An 18187-nucleotide genomic window follows, 5' to 3' on the forward strand; every position below is an offset into this window, starting at 1 on the left:
GCAATTTCTAGATTCCTTCCGGTGGCGTATATGTCAAGGTTGTTAATGGAGCTTCTGCTGCTTACCGGCTGTGTGACCTCTGGCAGGTCACTTCGCCTCTCTGGCTCTTGGTTTTCTGATCTACCAAACGGGGATGTTGTTGGTACCCACCTGAGGGGGCTGTTGTAGGGCAGATGTGAGACCATGTGCAGGAAGTCTTCAAGTCACATCTGTACACAGCAGGTAGTAAGTCCTTGTTAATAGTTATCATTGTACTATTCCGAGGAGGATGCCTTTTGACAATGTGACAAAGTGATTATCATCATTCTATGTTGACACTGTTATTCCATGCTGGCGGTTTGGATCTGTAGGTTATCACAGGCGCATAGTATCATTTTCAGGCTGTTGTGTCGTTTCACGTTGGCAACATGTCAGAGGCTGGCATAATGTGTCGAAAGTGATTTGATTCATCGGCCGAGTGTCATAAATGTGACACGGCACCGAGAACCAGAACAGCACTCCCTGCTTCTCACACGCGGTGGGCGTGCCAGCCAGGTTCCCTTGGACTTAGCTGACAGGCCGAGCTGCTGCAGCTGCCCACCAGTCTTCCTGGGGAGAGGTGGTATTTAGTCCCCGAAAACCAGTTTTCCAGTTGCCCCACCCCCAGAGGGCTCTGCATTCTCTGTGCTGTGCAGAGGCCTCAACTGGGTGAACAGAACATCATCGAACGAGGCCCGGGACAGAACGAGACCCAGCACAGCCCTTGTGGAACGGCGGAGGCGGCTCAGCTTCCAAAACACAGCCTTTTGGGCTGCAGCTTTTACTCTTTAAAAGGCAAATCGAAGGCAAAGGAAGTGAGTGAAGGAGTATTCGAATGCTTTGTCCTTGGGAGAGGTCGGCTGCCGGTGAATCTGCGGCTTCGGTTATCCTGCTGTGAATGTTGCTTTTTTCTTTAGAGAAAATAATTGAAATAAATGGGCTGACTTACTTAGATAAATTATTTTGATAAAGAGGCAGTGTAAAATTATATCCTCATATCACAAATTGTTCCTTTTAGAAGGCTACAACTGAAAATATGAACTCTCAAAAAGGAGTATCTTTGTCATTAGTGAGATTCTAGAGGGAAGATGTAAAATTAAGAGTTTCGTAGTTCAAGTCCATTTCTTTGCAGCCACTGAAAAAATTGCATGATGGGCAGAAGTGGATCATCGTTTCTTGGAGCATCAGCTTCTAGAAGGTAGTGCGTAGCCGCTACTGCCGAGGGCTGGGCGCAGTGCCTGCCCAGGACGACTGGGTGCATGCGGTCGGATGGAGGAGCGGGCGCGCTGCGTTTACGGGCAGATGCGGCCAGGGGACTAGAAAGCGCAACTGTAGTGAGACGGACTGTTGTCGCCTGCTTCCAGGGCTGCATGGGACATTCCTGAGTCTTCGTCTTTCTTCCCTTCACTCCAGGGGTTAAAGATGAATTACATCACATTTAAAATATATGATATGGCTGTCACTTATGTATGGATTGAACACGCTTTACCAAACTAAAGGCAGTTTCATCCCGTGGTGGTCACACGTACGCCGGTGCAGCCAGTTAGAGATGTGCTGCAGAGATGTTGGGTTTGCTGTTCCTGTGAAGTATCGTGGGCACTTCTGCGCTTCGTTGGCTGCTGGGATCAGACCAGGAAAGTGACGTCATGTACCTCTGTCCAGGCGTCTCACTGGGATGCGACCGCCGGGCGGTGGTGACCAGGCCTTTCTGAGCAGGTTTCCACTGCCCCTGCCACCCTGAGCGTCATACCCCATGACTTGCTGATTCTTGCACACCCACTGACACCCCGGGTGTCACCCCCCCAGAGCCAAGGTTCCTCCCTGGGATCCAGGGACATGCTGACGGGCGCTTGCTCACACCGCTGCCGTGCTTCGCTCCCTGAGGACCTGGTGTCCCCACAACTGAACGAGCCTCTCCAGTGGCCCAACGCAGCGGAGTCGTTGACTTCACTGAACAGACTCGAACACCGTTTCCGGAGTGCCTGCTGCGCGTGAGGTGCATTCTCACGCAACCCTGCAGCAGCACCGTCAGGCAGGCTGCCCAGGCGAGGACACCGGGTATAGCCGAGACAGCTCCATGTGCTGCGCACGTCCCGTTTTGCAAACGCCGAACTCCCCAGCGGCCTGTGCTGAGTTTGGGGCCACGTAACTAGTTCTGGCCAGTGGTAAATGGAAATGACGGGTGTCCCTTCCAGAAGCAGTAGAGAAGGGTGCGTGTGAGAGCTGCGCTCTCCCTCCCCCTGTCATGGCGAGCTGGGAGCCGTGGGTTGAGCTGGCAAAGTCACCAGAGAGAGGCTGGATTGCTGAGTCCTCCCCTGGAGGGCAGCTACCCTGGAAGCGTGTGACGCACAGAGGAATTGATAGGAATAAAATAAACGTGCATTGTATTTAACCACTGACATTTTGAGGTTTATTTGTTACTAAAGCATGACCCAAGCTCTCCTGACTCGTACATTGAGTTCCAGAGGAAATAGGTTGCCCGGCCATGGTTATATGGATGCTGATCTCAGATCTGTGGCTCCCAGGCTCCCTTTCTTCCTTCTAACATTACCTCTTTACTTAGAATAGGGAGAACCAAAGTCCAGGATGCAAAGTTCAATGTCCCCGGATGTGCTGGTATGGGACATTACACTGTAATTTTCTTTGTCTCCTTACTCCTCACCAGCCACAGTGGCGATGGGAGGAAGCAAGCCAGGGGTGAGTGGATGTGCAAATGATGCTTATTCCCTCCTTCCCAGAGGGATTGGCTTAAGGCTGGATCCGCCTCTCGACCTGGGACTTCACCAGAGGACTGAGTGAGGTGGAAAAGGAATCAGAGCCTTGGACTGGGGACATCACACGTGAGGTCCATGCAGTCCCCTTAGAGCGTCTACTGCGTGACTCCAAGAGGCACAGCGCCCATGGTGCGGTGGGGCCAGAAAGATGGCTGTGCTGCCGGGGTGGGTCACACCTGCGTTGCTGGTGGTTGTGCACAGAGATTTAGTAGTTTACATGAGACATCCATGCACGTGTCTATTGTCATTTTTTATTGTTTTCGGATGTCGAAAAAAAAAAATGGGTAAAACCAGTACTTACCCAGTAGGAGCTGAGCACCTTGAGGCCAAATCAGACAAACAAACAGCTACAACCCAGCACAACAGGCACCATGCATCCCAGAGACAAGCATGGAGCGCGATGGCCTTGCCAAAGCAGGCCCCGGGTTCGGCTGAGCTGGGCACGGGCGAGTCAGGACAGCTTGCCCAGAGGAGCAGCCCCTGGCAGAGTCTCGAAGCCTGACTAGTCTGAAAAGGAGCTGTGCGTGAAATGATAGAGTCAGTGCCATTCTGACCTTGAGATTCTCTAGGGCAGCTAATTGTTAACCTCGGGGCCTGGATCTCCCACAATCCATGGACTAGGGGTTCTGTAACCCCCCCAAAGTGGACCCAGAATTTTGTCTGCAACTACGCTTTTTTTTTTATCATACTTTTACTAGATTCTCAGAGCTTCTCATGACCTCCAAAAATGTTGTCAGTATTGCTCCAGAGAACTGGGCAATTCTTGGGGAAATCTAGCTACTTTGTGGTTGAGAAATCTCCTCGCCTATGGAAGTTCGATGGTAGAGATGAGCTCGTGGAAGATGATTTCACTTCAAAGAGTTTTCCCCGATATTCTCACATCCAGACCTTAATAAAAACACAGCGGTGTATGACCTCAATGCCGAGGAGCTGCTAGGTCACATGCATGCTGTACATACATGTGTGCCCACGCACACGCTCACATTTCTAGAAAATTCCTAAGATAGGGCTGAACATGTAACTAAAGTGAAAGGCTTTCTCCCACCCCTCGTCCCTCCCACAAAGGTGAACACTCGTAGCCGGTTGTTGCATTTCCAGGAAAGCGGTGGTATGAATTGCACACCAATGTACGTGTAGAATAACTGGGCCACCTCCGAGGTCATTCTGTGTCGGCTCGTCCCCTTGCCGGCCGCACTGTCTCGGACGTCCGGTCCCCAGTGGCGTGCTCCTCGAGGTCACTTCCAGACACCCAGTCCCGCAGACAGCATCGCACTGTGTATCCCCACCCATCTCACCCCAGGCACTTTTGTAAGTATTTTCTTAGATTAGATTCCTAGCAGTGGACGTGTTGGGTTCGAGGGCATTTCATTCACAGTTTTGATAGAGCTGACCAAATCGCCCTTCAAAATATGAAGACATTAAAACTCTTTGAGGCAGCTTTAACTATTTGACGATATAGCTGTCAACTTTTTGTAAAACATGGGTCACCAGACTCAGTAAGCTTTTACAGCTAGAAAACTCAAACTGTTAAGGAAAACTCAGTTATCTAGATTACAGGGCGTCTCAAGACTTGAGGTGCAGACGGCTCACCTGGGATCTCGTTAGGATGCAAATCCTGGTGGGCAGGGGGCGCGGGCAGAGGGGCTCAGATTCTGCATTCCTAATGGGCTGCTTGTCCCAGACTCCAGGGCAGCCCGGATGAAAACGCGCGGCTCCTGGACATTCCCCTCCCCACCTGACCTCCCCACCCCTGTGCGCAGCCTCTCTCTCTTTTTCTCATAGTACTTACGTGTACATATGCGCATGCTTTATGTGTGTCTATATTTCTGCTTCCTAACACCTTAATTGAGAAATAGGCCATTGTTACAGAAACCACAGCGAACTTCATGGAGAACTATTGGTTACAAAGGCAAAAGCGTTAACAGATTGATACTTTCTTGCTTGGTCATGCCTGATTTAAGAAAATGAACCCCAAATAGGCTGTCTGAATTGGAAATTGACTTCTGCCACATTTAAATTGTTCTCCTTTAAAATATTAGCAGCTGAGTGTGTAAACCAATATTTATTTTCTAATCAAAGGCTTGCGGCAAATGAATGAAAGAAATGATGGGAGACTGCTTTGAAATGTTTCCAGTAATAGAAATGCAAATAGGATTTCTTTTTATGTCTTTAAATGGCAGGCCCAGACCTCAGCTAAAACCATGCTGCCCCAGGAAGAGGAGATTGTGGGAGAAACTGACCATTCTCTGAAAGTCCAGGGCCAGCGCCTCTCTGCCAGCGATCATAATAAAATATTATTCGGTGGGAAAAGCGGAAGGTCCAGCCACATTAAGGGAGAATCTATTAACAGAATAATTGTATAGAGAAGACCTCTTAAGAAAAGCTTCCAGAATTCCATTATCTTAACTGTCACTCGCCACTCGGAGTTGTCTCCGCGCAGTGTGTTTTCAGGAATTACCCGGCTGTTTGTTTTCCCTTTATCAGTCATCACCTTGTCAGCTGGGCCATTCATAACAACTTTTGGCAGCTCATCAGGGGAGTTCAGAGCTTGAATGAGGACCCTATCAACTCTCACACCTCATTGTGTGAAACTGTTTACCAGCATTGCCTTTTCCTGTAAATATTACAAGCAGAGCCCTGGAAGGAGAGGCGCGAGAAAACGGAACGGCCTGACCTTGTAGCAGCGGCCGCCTGCCGGCTGTGGCGGGTCCCGGCCGGCCGAGGATCCGCAGGTCCTGGCGTCCCATTTTGTTCTACTGAGTAGTGCCCAGGCGCTGGCCTGCGAGTCTTGTGTATGCCGGTTAATTAGACAATCTTTAATGTGACTTAACATTTGTGTCAGCTTGGTAAACGTGAGACGCGGTAATTAGGGAGTACAGATTGGGTTTCTGTCACAGTCCCACTCTCCTACTCTAATGTGATGCACACTTTCCCCGTGCCTTGTCACACTCGATGGGCCCAGTCCCCCCCTGTCTTTTATGCTTGGCTAGTAAGTAACAAGGTGGCCCGCATTATGCAACCAACGGCAAATGGACTGAGTCTCCTGGCCCTCACCGCCCCGGTCGCGCCAGATGCGCCCATCAGAAACAGTTTCCTATTTGAAATGAGTGTCAGCAACTCTGTCGCAGCCAACAACACCACTAACTTGCAAATGGGTGCGATCTTTGTGTGTGTGTGTGTGTGTGTGTGGTCTTTATTTGCACAGAAGTTACATATGCCTGGATTTTAAAGTGTCAAATAGTCCCTAATTGTGTGAGAGAAGCAGTCATCTCCCCAAGGAAACCACTTTCAGCTCTCATGGCAGATTCTTTAGAAAATAATTTCACAGTGAGAAATAGGTTATTTGCTTTGCCTGTTTTTGAATGTTGTATGAATGGAATTATATTGTTGTGACTTGCTCTTTTCACTTATAATTAAGGTATTTTTTTAAAAAACCCTTTTTAAAAAAAACCAAGGTGTACATTATGCACCATGAAATGCACAGATTTTAAAGGCGCAGTTCAGTGGTGTTTTAACAAGTGAGCACACCCGTGCGACTGTACACCAGTCACACTGTGGAATGTCTCCTCCCCCCCGGAAAGTCCCCTTGTTGAGTTGGCAAGCCTCCCCCCCAGGCAGCGGTCACGTACGGCTCTGTATGTCTCTCATCATGTTCCGTCGTTGCAGGTCCGATTTACCTGCTCGCTACGGCATCGTGCGGTAGGTACTTTGTCCAAATGACGTCTTTGAGAGCCATGCAGAAACTTCTTTTCACTACCAAACAGCATTTCACTGTCCGAGTATTGCCACCGTTGGTTTATAAACTCACTTGGTGGTGTTAACCTCAGTGGTGTCCAGTTTGGGGCTATTGAGTTGTCTTTTTGTTGTTCATTTCTAGAAGGTCTTCTCTGTTCGAAATGATAACGAGGTTTTTTTCTGTCAGAAATAGGCTTGCAAACATTTCTCCCAGTCTGTGTCTTGTCTCATTTTCTTAATGGTGTTGTTGGATAAGCAGAAAACCTGACCTTGGATTATGTCTGAATTATGATCTTTTTTATGATTAGTGCTTTCTGTATCCTGTCCAAGAAATCTTTGCCAACCTCAAGTTTACCCAGATACTCCCTGTTTTCTTTCAGAAGAAAGAAATCAGCTTCAGAAAACACTGAGGCTGTACAGTTTCTAATTGTACATCCACATCGTCCTTCTGTCTCTCTCTGATTTCTGTGTGTGGTGAAAGGTATCGGTCGTGGGTGTTTGTTTTGTTTTATAAATATGGGTATCCAATTGTTCTAGCATCATTTGTTGCAAGAACTTCTCTGTCCCCACTGCGTGTGTGTGCATGTGTGCACGTACACCTTTGTTCAAAATCAACTGACCATACACAAAACAGATGGGGATATGTTTCAGCACCTAGTTCTGTTTCACTGATTTGTTGGTCTATCTTTGTGCAAATAACAGTGTCGTACTCATTGTGATTTTATAGCAGGCAGCATAAGTCTTCAAAACTTTCAAGGTGATTTTGACAGTTCGTCTTTTGCATTTTCATATATATTTTGCAGTGAGCTTGTTAATGTCTACCAAAAGCCTCCTGGAATTTTGATTGGGGTTACACTGAATCGATAGATCAATTTGAGGAGCATCAATACTTTAGCAATATTAATATTTCCAATCCATAAGCATGTGTTATGTTTTAAATTTTTTATTTAACATCTTTCTGCAATATGTGGTAGTCTCCAGAATATGTTATACATATCCTTTTTAAAATTTATTTTTGAGTAGTGTATATTTTTCCTGAGAGTATAAGTAAATCACTTTTTACTTTTGCTTTCTAATTGTTTGCTGGTAAAAAATGGAAATGTATTTAAATTTTGTATGTTGACCTTGATTCCTGTGACTTTCCTAAACGTGCTTTTCAGTTCTGATAGTTGGGGGGGGGGGGGTGATGCGGATATGTTTTGTAAGAAGTTTTCTATGTACCATCATGGCATTTGCAAGAAAAACCACTTTGCTTTTTTATTTTTAACTTGTCGACTTTTTTATTTCTTCCATTGTCGTGCTAGCTAGGACCTCCGGTGCACCGCTGAGCGGAAGTGGACGGAGCGGCGTCTTTCTCCAGGGTGTGGGAGCATTCGATGGTCCACCATCAACACGGACATGAACCCGCGGGGTTTGACATGCGCATTCTGAGGCTGACAGAATGCCCTTTCCTGGTCTTTTCAGACATTTTTCATTAGCGGGTGTGAAATATTGCCCAAAATGCTTTTGTATCACTTGAGATGTTATTGTTTCCTCTTTGATTCTGTTAATGTGATGAATTACGAATATTAATTTTCTAATGTGAAACCCATCCTACAATCCTGGCATAAGCCCTGTTTATAAATACCCTGAATCCTTTTCATATGATACCAAACTTAGAGTTTCAACATTTTAGTGAGGGCTTTATGTTTATTTGCACAAGATATCGGTCAATGATTTTTTCTTCTTGTGATGTCTTTGTCGGGTTTGCCACCAGCCTCATGCCAGCCTTGTTAAATCACTTAGAAAGTACTTCCTTTGTGTTTCTCAAAGAGTTTGTGTAAACGCTGATTCTGGGGTTTTTGTGAAAACTTTGATAAAATTTATGAGGAGAGCCACCTGTACCTGGGCTTTTCTTTGTTGTGAGATTTTTAATTACGAATTCAATTTTAAAAATACATATGAAGGCATTCAAAGGTTTCTATTTCTTCATGGGTAATTTTGGTAAGATGTGCTTTTCAAGGAATTTGTTCATTTGCTCTAAACTGTTGAATTTATAGGCACAAAATCATGAATGTTTTTGTCTTTGGGGGAAATTATGTAACAGCCCTCTATCACTGGTGATATTTTTTTGTCTGAAGTCTACTTTGATTTTAAAAAAGCGTTTTCAGCTTTCTTTTGAGTATTGTCTGTGTGGTGTATCTTTTTCTTACTTTTATTTTTACCCAGTCTATGTTTTTTATTTAAAGTGGTATTTCTGTAGGTTGCATATAGTTTGGTCTGGCTTTTTATCTAATCTAACGATCTATGTTTGATTTAGTATGGTTTATATTTAATGTGATTATTGATATGGTTGAATTAAAATCTACCATCTAACCAGCTGTTTTCTATTTGCCTTTTTTTCTGATTAATTGAAAATATTTTATGATTTAATGTTATTTCCACTGTGGAATTATCATGTATTCATTCCTCTTTTGAAAAAATGTAGTAGTTACATTAAGACTTACTATACATACCTTATTTAATCCAAGTCTACTTTTAAATAATATTCTGTTCCATGTCTAGTACAAGGACCACGACGTGTCCCCAGTTCTCCTTCCCACTCTTGTTCTGCTGTTGCTACATATTTACTCTTACATTGGCTGTAAAAACACAATACTCCTATTTTGCTTTAAATATTATTTTTCAAAACAATGAAAGAATAAAAAAATGAGTTCTAAGCTTCGCTTACCTCTAGTTATTCTTGTCTTGTGTTCTTCATTCCTTTGTGTAGGTACAGATTTCTGTCTGCTGTTATATTCCCTCTGCCCGAAGAATGTTTTATTGTTCATTGTTTTTTTTTTTTTTTAACATTACCTAGTGTGGGTCCACTGGCAATGAATTCACTCAGATATATATTTTTTTAATTTTAGTTTTGGATTTTGGTTCAGGGAAGTCTGCGTTTCTACCTCCTTTTTGAAAGATATTTTTGCTGGGTGTGGAATTCTGACTTGACAAGTTTTTGTTATTGTTCGGCAACAGAGATACCATTCCGTTACCTTCCGTCTCATCAAAGTTTCTCGTGGGAAGTCTGTTGTAATTCTTACTGTTCGTTCTTATTCTTCCGTGTGGAACGTGTCTTTTCCCACTTCCTTCGTCATTTTCTCTTGGTCTCTGGTACTCAGCAGTTTGAACAGGATATGCCTGTGCCATGAGGGTCCTTTGGGGAGGGGAGCTTTTATTGTTCTTGATACTCTTTCGAGTGTCTTGGAACTGCTGTTTGGTCTCTGCCATTTCATTTTTGAAAATTCTCTGTGCTATTTCTCCTTACCTTTTCTCCCTGGGATGCCAGGTACACACAGGTAGACCTTTCGGTTCTGTCCCGTATCTCTTGGATGCTCAGGTGTGTTTTTCCTTCCACACTGCCTCCTGCCCTTCTATTCGGTCGCCGGTGCCAGACGGTTCTAAGTCCTGTTCTGTAGTGATGGTCCAACTTGTTTATCCTCCAAATCCTTGTGGGTTTATTACTGTAAAAGGTTGTTTCCTGCCGTTTCAGTGATCTCGGAAGTGAATGGGAGTAGATGCAAGCGTGCGATCTGCAATCTGTCAAGTTTCAATTTCGTTATTTAAATTAAGCTTACGTGGGGGAGGATTGAATGATAGGGGGGTGGGCAGGGCAGGGGAGAGCAACAGAGGAAAATGGGGACAACCGAAATTGAACAACAATAAAAACACTTAAAGAAATAAATCAAGCTTTAGTGGTTAAAAAGGACTAAATGAAGGGGTGATAAGGGCTAAATTTTCTATTTTTGAAATTAATTAATCTAACATACCTTACATCTCATTTTAATGGACTTTGCATTCTCAGATTTAAGAGAAAAATCACAAATGATTACAGCTACATTTATTATGCACTTATCACATGCCGGCATCACCAACACCGCGCTGTGCGAACTAATTTCATTCTCACAACTTCACCGCACACACACCGTCATCCTTAGGTTCACAGTCAAGGCTAAACCGTGGCACAGGAAGACTAAGTAGTTCATTTAAGGATGCAGAGATAGAAAACGGCAGACTTGGCTTCTTAACTTCTGCATCCTCACTGCCTTCAACAAATGGGAAGGTAATGGCCTTTAGGTGACATCTCTGCCCTTGGTCTCTGCTCTCCTTCACGTATCGCTGTTGCCTCTCCAAGAATCCGAATCTAGTAATCAGGAAGTACATATTTAGTACCCGTTATGCGCCCCAAATGATTTTTGTCTACAAATACAGTAAATGAATTATTTTATGGTAGGGCTATTTCCTTCTCTTCTAAAGAGAAGACCCCCACCCGCCCACCCCCCAAAAACTGAAAAGAAGCTTATGGTACAGAATGGAATCACCATTCAGCCAAAGGAAAGCGTGATTTGATGTGGATGCCCAGAAACCATGGAAAACACATTCAAAATAATGACGTTATTCCAGAGTTTGCTCAGCTTCTGGATTACCCATGCTCAGTGGTCAGACCATGTCCCTCGGAGGCCTGCAGACATGGGTTCTAGTCCCATCTCTGATAGTTACTGGCTAGCTGTGTAACCTCAGGAAAGTCGTTTGACTTCTCCAAGTCTCAACTTCCTGGTCTTCCAATTTGGAGCGGTGACGGTATTTCACGTGTTTCCACACTAAGACCTCATGTCATGGCATCACAGTGCTCAGCTAACAGCAAATGAATACTTCCTGTTACACACAGAGCACGGGAGTTGAGGCCCTGACCATTCGCATCTGTAAAGAGTCCTGACGTGGTGGAGAAACCAGAACAGAGGTGTCGGCATGCGTGCTCTTTCTTGCTTTAGGAATGTTGACTGACGAGTTTGGGCCTATGGGTATGTGGGCACAGAGGGGGTGGGGTGGGGGCTAGATTCTTCCCCGTTTTGGAGAAACGCCCCCTACCAAGGATGTATGCAGATAGGGGAGCATGGGCCCGCTCACTCAACCGAGGATGGAAACAGCCGGAGACCACGGGGTACGACTCGGTAATGGGTTTGCATCTGTCAGGGGTCAGCTTGCCAGTACAGTCTAAGGGCACGGTGTTCGGTAAGCCCTATAAAATCGGTGATAACAATGCCGTGCACACGGCAGTTTCTCCTGTGGTTTCACGGCACCTCCACACGCAACGTTTTTATTCCACCATGATGCTGCAAGGCCACGGAGATAAACGTTACCATTCCCATTTCATAGATGAGTGAGTGCATTGGGAACTAGCATGACCACGTCCAAGGTCATGCAACAATAGCAATTGACCGGAGACTCAACCCAAGACCTTGCTTTGGGTTCATTATTACTTTTTCATGGGACTGAGCAGCCTGCTCTACCGATTCCGTTTATGTTGGTTATTAAGTGTGTTTGCACACCTGCTAGACCCTAGAGGACCTGTGTGTCTGTAAGGTCATTTAGTAACCTGTAGCAGCAGCAGTACAACCAGGCAGGCTGTTTTTAAATTTGGCCCGGTGTCTCTCTTTGGTCCGACAGGGAACTGTTTGTCATCCTGACGCACTGAATCTCTCATGACGTCAATAAGGCAGCATCCGTGCCCTTCGGTTAAAAGACTCAGCCTCCCAGGACTGCTGGCTGTCTGGAGGAGGCCGCGGTTCTTCTGGCACAGCACGAGGGTGTGCTTGTTCCCACCAGCCACTCCACGGAAGGTCTGAAGCTGCTCAGTAAAACGACTCTGTGATAGACAGCAGCGGGGCTCCAAAAGGTGCGGCCTCCGCAGCAAGTAAGGTATTGGTGAGGTATTGGTCCTTTTGGTCTCAGTTTGTGTTTTAAGTTGTTTATGTGGAATAAATGCTACTGATTCTGATTAATGCGCTCATCATCTTTGTTTTAACTGGAAAATAAAGGGGGAAATATCGGTACCCTTCTCCCCGCCCAGGAAATCTGCCTGAAGTGGAATCTCTTTCTCTATCGTGAATAACATTAATCTTTCCAGTTCTCCAAAGTAACTATTGTATAGTTGGCTTCCTGTTTGTTTGAAATGGTGTTATCCGTTATGAGTTTCCAGGTGACAACTTGTTTCAGGAAGAATTCTCTCCAGAATCCATTTTTAAGATTATTATCAGATTTCTTAATGAAGCATTAGAAGCCAAGCTGGCTAGGCTAACTGTACAGGCAGCCAGCTGGCAGCAGGCCGGTCCCATCCCTCCCGGGTTCTGAACGGTCCGAGGGGACTGGTGAGTGAAGCTGCAGAGGGCGCACTGTCCAGGCCAAGCCTCCCAGGGCGAGGGTGGCGGCCCTGCCGCGGTCTCATGCTGACCCCGGGGCCGTCTGGTACATTTCAGGGCACATAGGTGTGTGGTCCCTGCACACAGCCGTACCCTTGGAGGAGCCAGTGCGTGGTGGCACCAGTGAACCCAAGGTCGTCATTCCCTGTGAACATGCTACGTTCTCCACGTAACCTCGTTTCATGTCAACAACAACCATTTGAAATGGAAAGAATCACTGTATTTTACACATTTTGAAACAAGGGCTCAAATAGATCGTGCACCTTGTCCAAGATCACACAGCTGTCAAATGGCCAGGTAGGGACCCTACCTGGTTGGCGGCCCTCAGCCATCACCCTCATTCCCTCTACCAAGATCATGGCCCCCCTGCTGTGACCGTGGCCTGAGAGAACTGGTAAATAATGGAAGTTACGACTCTTTGCATTACCGACATTCTTATTTAAAAAAAAAAACCAGAACACTTTATGAATATATTTATTTAACATCTGTATACAATATTTACATTTACAAAAAGCTTTCTAGTATAACAGGGGAGGCAGAAATTTTTATTTGGGCACATAATTGTCTTCCATATTCATTTATGCCTTTGATTTATATAGTATGTTTTCGTACAATAGTAATTATTGCTCTTCTGAGATCACCGACGATGATAACACATCTAAAATAAGATCAATAAAAGATTACTTCCTGTCGCTCTGAGGGAAAACTGACTAGGACCACGCCAGTCTCCGAGCTTCATCCAAAAGAGCCTGAGAAGGTCCCTGGAAAACTTACCGTCTGTAATACCAGCTGCGCTTGTTTGTGGTGCTTTTGAACTACATTCAGCTCCTATCCCTCACGCATTTCATGGTGTCCACCTTCTGCCCTTCATGTGGTTGGAGTCACCAACATTTTGGATAAGAAGCTGCCCTTGAGCATCATCCGAAGGAGCCTCCCCGGGCCCTCCCCTCACAGATCACGAAGCAAGAACCCTCCAGGGAACCTTCCTGTTGACAGTGCCCTGTGCCTGAAACCTTCCTTCCCCGAGGGCCACCCCACTCCTCATTGGGGCACGACCGAGGGGCACCTTCCCGGAGAAGCCTGGTCTGACCGCGCATCCAAAAGAACGCGGTCTGTGCATGTGATACTCTGCGTTAAGAAGCCTCTAGTCCCAGGGTTTGGTGAGAACACGATTTTTTTAAGTTATTCGTAAGCTAACGTTTTATCATCGTTAACTTGCTGTCAGCGGCTGAAAGGTTAATTAAGAAATCTCTTCAGCTTAAAGGAATACCTGAAGGCTTATAATACACCCTCTGTTTTTTAAGGAATCAGATCTTCACTGTGGAGGACATGCAGATATTGGGGGTTGGGGGTGAACGCCTATATCTTGTCACCTTACAGGTTCTAAATAAACTGTGTGTGTAATCAGTAGATTAAAATGTTTTTCTCAAGAAGTTTTCCCATCCTTGTATACAGTCGTGTGTTGCCTGATGACAGGGATATTGTAGGTTCTAAGAAATGTGTCATTGGGTGATTTTGTCATTGTGAGGACATTGGCTACACGGTGGACCAATGGTCCCTAGGCCACAAGCCTGCACCACATGTTACTGTGCTGAACACTGAAGGCAATTGTACCCAATGGTAAGTACTTATGTATCTCAAAATAGATCAACGTAGGAAGTGTGGCAAAAATACAGCTTAAAGGATCAAGTGTGTGTGTGTGTGTGTGTGTGTGTGTGTGTGCAGGTATGTTGGGGGCCCGGGAGAGCTGTGGAGGGAGGCGTAGGAAGCAGAGTAGACATCAGGAAGGGGAGAGGAAGGGAGGGCCGGGAATGAAAGAGACCCTGAGAGAGAAAGCTCGAGATGGAAATAATAAAAGGCAGAGGGGAGGAAAGAGTGAGAGACTCAGAGAGAGCAAGAAAGGGGGAGGGGGCGGGGGAGGGAAGAGAAGAGGGAGGGAAAGAGGCGAGGAGGGGAATGGGTCTGGGGGGCAAGACAGCGAAATGGTGGGAAGGGAAGTGAGTTTGTGAGCAGGCGTCAGTATCTGTGTGAGTCGGGGAGGGGGGCTCCTGGGCTCCCCTTCTCCCCAGCCCACTCCTCTTCCTCACGGGGGTTGGGGCGGCGGGGGCAGGGGGTCAAGGTGGGTGGACAACATGCTGAGAGCCCTCTTCCGTTGCACCCACCCAGAGCCACCAGTAAATTCAGCATCTTATTGGATCCAGTCCTTCAATATCACAAACACATTTTGATTATAATTTATTATAATCTTATGGGACCACCATGAAGCATCAAAAAGCTTGTGCTTTTTGTGACGAGATGTGTGCAAATTGTTTACATAGGATAATAACGGAACTTCAGAGTGCTCCTCCCAAGCGTGAACCGAGTAGAGGATGGACTTGGATGCCATCCTGGCAAAGACGCATGAGCCCGCGGTGCCGCGCTGCCTTTGCCCAGGCCAGTGGGCAGTTGTCGGGCTGCAACCACCATGGTCGGGGTGGGAGGAACCCCTGTGGACGTGGTTGTCAGGGGCCCCAAGTTCATTACCTCGCTCCGGGCATAGGGCTTCCCCTCTCCAAGTCTCCTCTCCTCCAGGCCCCTGGCAGGTGGTACTTCCCTGCCCTCTGGGACATGAATGAAAAGGTCACCTGTCACTCATGGAAGCAATCAAGAGCCGCCACTCTACCTGTGTTCTTTCCCTCTGACAACAAACCGCCGACCTCATGTGGAGACGGCATCAGCAAAAGATGGTGCAGCCTCGGGACCCTGAGCGACCGACTTGAACACAGCCACCCAGTGGACAGGTGGTGTGAAGGGACATACGGTGCTAAGCAAGAGAGCTTTGAGGGTAATTTTCATTGCCACAGAGCCCAGCCTATCCTGACTACTTCAAGGATTTTCCCCGTGCATGTGTCCCTGTGAACTCTCCAGAGCTTTAATTTACCTGTAGCCTGGAAAAGGAGAGAGAAGCAAATTTTTCATCATGGAAAGTTCCTGGCATTATCCACCTATGTTCCTCTAAGGCAGTAGACTCAGGCAGGGGGAAGAATAAAGGAGAACTAACATTTGGAGACTTCTGCTCTGGACCAGGTACCGTGCTGGATGCTGCCGTCAGCCTTTAAAAGAGTCTGTTTAGAGGGTTTCGATTTTTACATTACAGGTGAAGATGAAGAGCTCAAAAGAGGAAAAAGTATTTGCCTAAAAATCACACGCATGGCTAGTAGGTGTCAGAGTCAGGACAAGAACCCAAGTTCATCAGACTTCAGAATTGATGTTCTTTCCCTGTATTATACACACGCCAGTGATGAGGTTTGAATCCCTTACAGCCAGTTGGTATGTTACACCTAATTGTGATCTCTTTCAAATAAACTTTCGCTGGATCGATTTACTATTCAGAGCTATTATTCTCAGAACTATTTTGTCCGGTTCACCTAGGTTTGTTTTTGCTGATCTTTGGGACCCTAGGTGCTACAAATCTGTGTGTTTGTTTAAACTCCAATCAAACACACTCGTGTTTGTTTTAAGTCAGAATACCACCACCAGGATGTGGCTACGGGTTTTAAAAAATGTGAGGCTTGCCCTTTATGGCGGGGACCTCGGAGGGAAATAGGTTGCCCCATAGCGGGGGCAGGTTTATTTGTGAAGAGAGGAGATGAAGGCCAGCTTCCAGGAACACGGACCCTGTGGTCCTCAGAGTCTTTGCAGCTGCCATCTTTGCGACCCTTAGAACCGCACAGCGCCTCCCATTTAGGAAAGCCCCAGTGTCTCCCACTGGGTCTTCCCCCAAAAATCGCAATGCAAATTCACAACTCGCCTGGGCTCTGCTCAGGGGACGGTTCCCTGGGCTGTTCCCCGGCAACCGAAGCCCTCAGCCGAGAGTTCCGTGGAGGGCACGCCTCTTCCTGTACCCTCTGCCTCCCAACACGCTGCTCCAGGGAGAGCCAGGGCTTTCCTCCCAGGGTAACAGTATTAATTATCGAGTCACTTTAAAACACGTGTGATGTATGTGTGCATTTATTTCACAGGAATGGTATAAAGATTAAATACTTAATGAATCCATTTTTCATATCAAGGGTGTATTTGCCCTACGCCTAAATATATCTCTCCCTCCTGTTTCTCGTGAGAAATATGGCTATCTTTATTATGTAATCAGTAATATATCATTCCTTCTAAGCAGGATCTAATTTTAGCAGCATGATGAATGGCCCAGGAATGTGTTCCGCTGCCCTCTGCAGAGCGCAATATACATCAGACCTGCTCAGGTGTGTGTCATTTCTCTATACCGGGAGCTTTCAACTCCCCAAGTGGCAGGCTCGATTTTTCTGGCGGAAAGCCCCAAGAGCTGTCTCTGCTCGGGCTCGCACAGACAGCGATCGGAAACGGCCATGTGTGAGCAATAACCAGGTCTGCGAGCTGCAGCCAATGAGCGCCGAGGCTCCCCTGCGCCTGGGTTTATTGCACCAGCTAGAAAATGACCAACTGGGTTTTTCCTTCAATTCATTTCTGTGGAAGGTCTGCTTCCGTCGGACTACACGCAAGTCCTTCCACACCGCCAGCTCCCATTTCCCCCGCTATTTTGTCTTTCAGTGGCAACATTTCTCGAAAATGCAGGAATCATTCCGGCTTGACTACCAGTGTAAGGAATCGGTGGCTTCGTTTTTCTTGAGCTTCCAAGAAGAAAACTTCATTTTTCTCTTATGCTACCTCTGAGTTTTATAGCTGCCCGTGCACATCTAAAGCAACTTACTTCTCTGTAACGTTTTAATTTTGAAACGATTTTGAATTTATCTTTAATTGATCCTCAGTAAAATCAAAGCAGTACCTTATCTACATTTCAGATGTGAAATTTGAGGCTCGGAGAGATCAAATGACCTGCTCATGTTCTGGGACGTGGCCTGGTAAGGAATTAAACCTAAAACTCCAAACCACACTGCTGCCTTTACTTAGTTTTAAATGCCATCTGCGGAACATGGAAAAGACCGTTAGAAGGGCTTAGTTTTGCCACAGTTACATTCATGAAGCTCTGAAGTTCTTTGTGTAGCTATGACATGTTTTGATTTTACAATCTACTTTTTTTCTTGTGTGTGTGTCTGGAACTGTGACGTGTGTTGTGATCAGTGGGGTCTCATAGTCTAGTTGGCAGTATTTTTTTTCTCTGTGCTTACAGCAGATGGACTCTTAAAATGTCCTGAATCTTCACCCTCCTCTCTCTCCACGCCCTTTTCAATGCCACTTGGAAACTCCTTCCGCCCAATGCCTGGTTTATCTCTCCGCGTCCTGCAAGTGGCTTTATCTTTATCTTCTCCTGTAGAGGGCGCTGTATGTGCCCCGCCCATTCCATTCTGTGCAAACCACTGCAGCCACCACTGCAGCTGGCCTGGCTTCTGAATGCACCTGCATTTCTTTGCCTCAGGCCTGTCTCTGGCTGCCAAAGCCCGCTTTGCTTGCTATGATGGCTTAAAA

The 18187-nt window shown here is 46.3% G+C and overlaps 1 long non-coding RNA gene across 7 annotated transcripts in view; it reads left to right on the plus strand.

Moving 5' to 3' along the window:
- The window catches only part of LOC119046446 (uncharacterized), a 53954-nt gene extending 41652 nt beyond the window's left edge, over positions 1–12302 (plus strand). For 5 of the 7 annotated variants that reach the window (XR_008391151.1, XR_008391156.1, XR_008391152.1 and 2 more), the window contains one exon: positions 7832–9164. This is a non-coding gene — a long non-coding RNA (uncharacterized LOC119046446). Of the gene's footprint in view, positions 1–7831; positions 9165–11996 lie in introns of those variants that run through there. The other 2 variants (XR_008391157.1, XR_008391155.1) reach the window with 2 other exon arrangements.
- The last annotated feature ends 5885 nt before the right edge of the window (positions 12303–18187 follow it).

The sequence above is a fragment of the Artibeus jamaicensis genome, unplaced genomic scaffold (genome assembly GCF_021234435.1).
Source record: "Artibeus jamaicensis isolate MK-2021 breed Jamaican fruit bat unplaced genomic scaffold, CSHL_Jam_final contig_3152, whole genome shotgun sequence".
Lineage (NCBI taxonomy): Eukaryota > Metazoa > Chordata > Mammalia > Chiroptera > Phyllostomidae > Artibeus > Artibeus jamaicensis.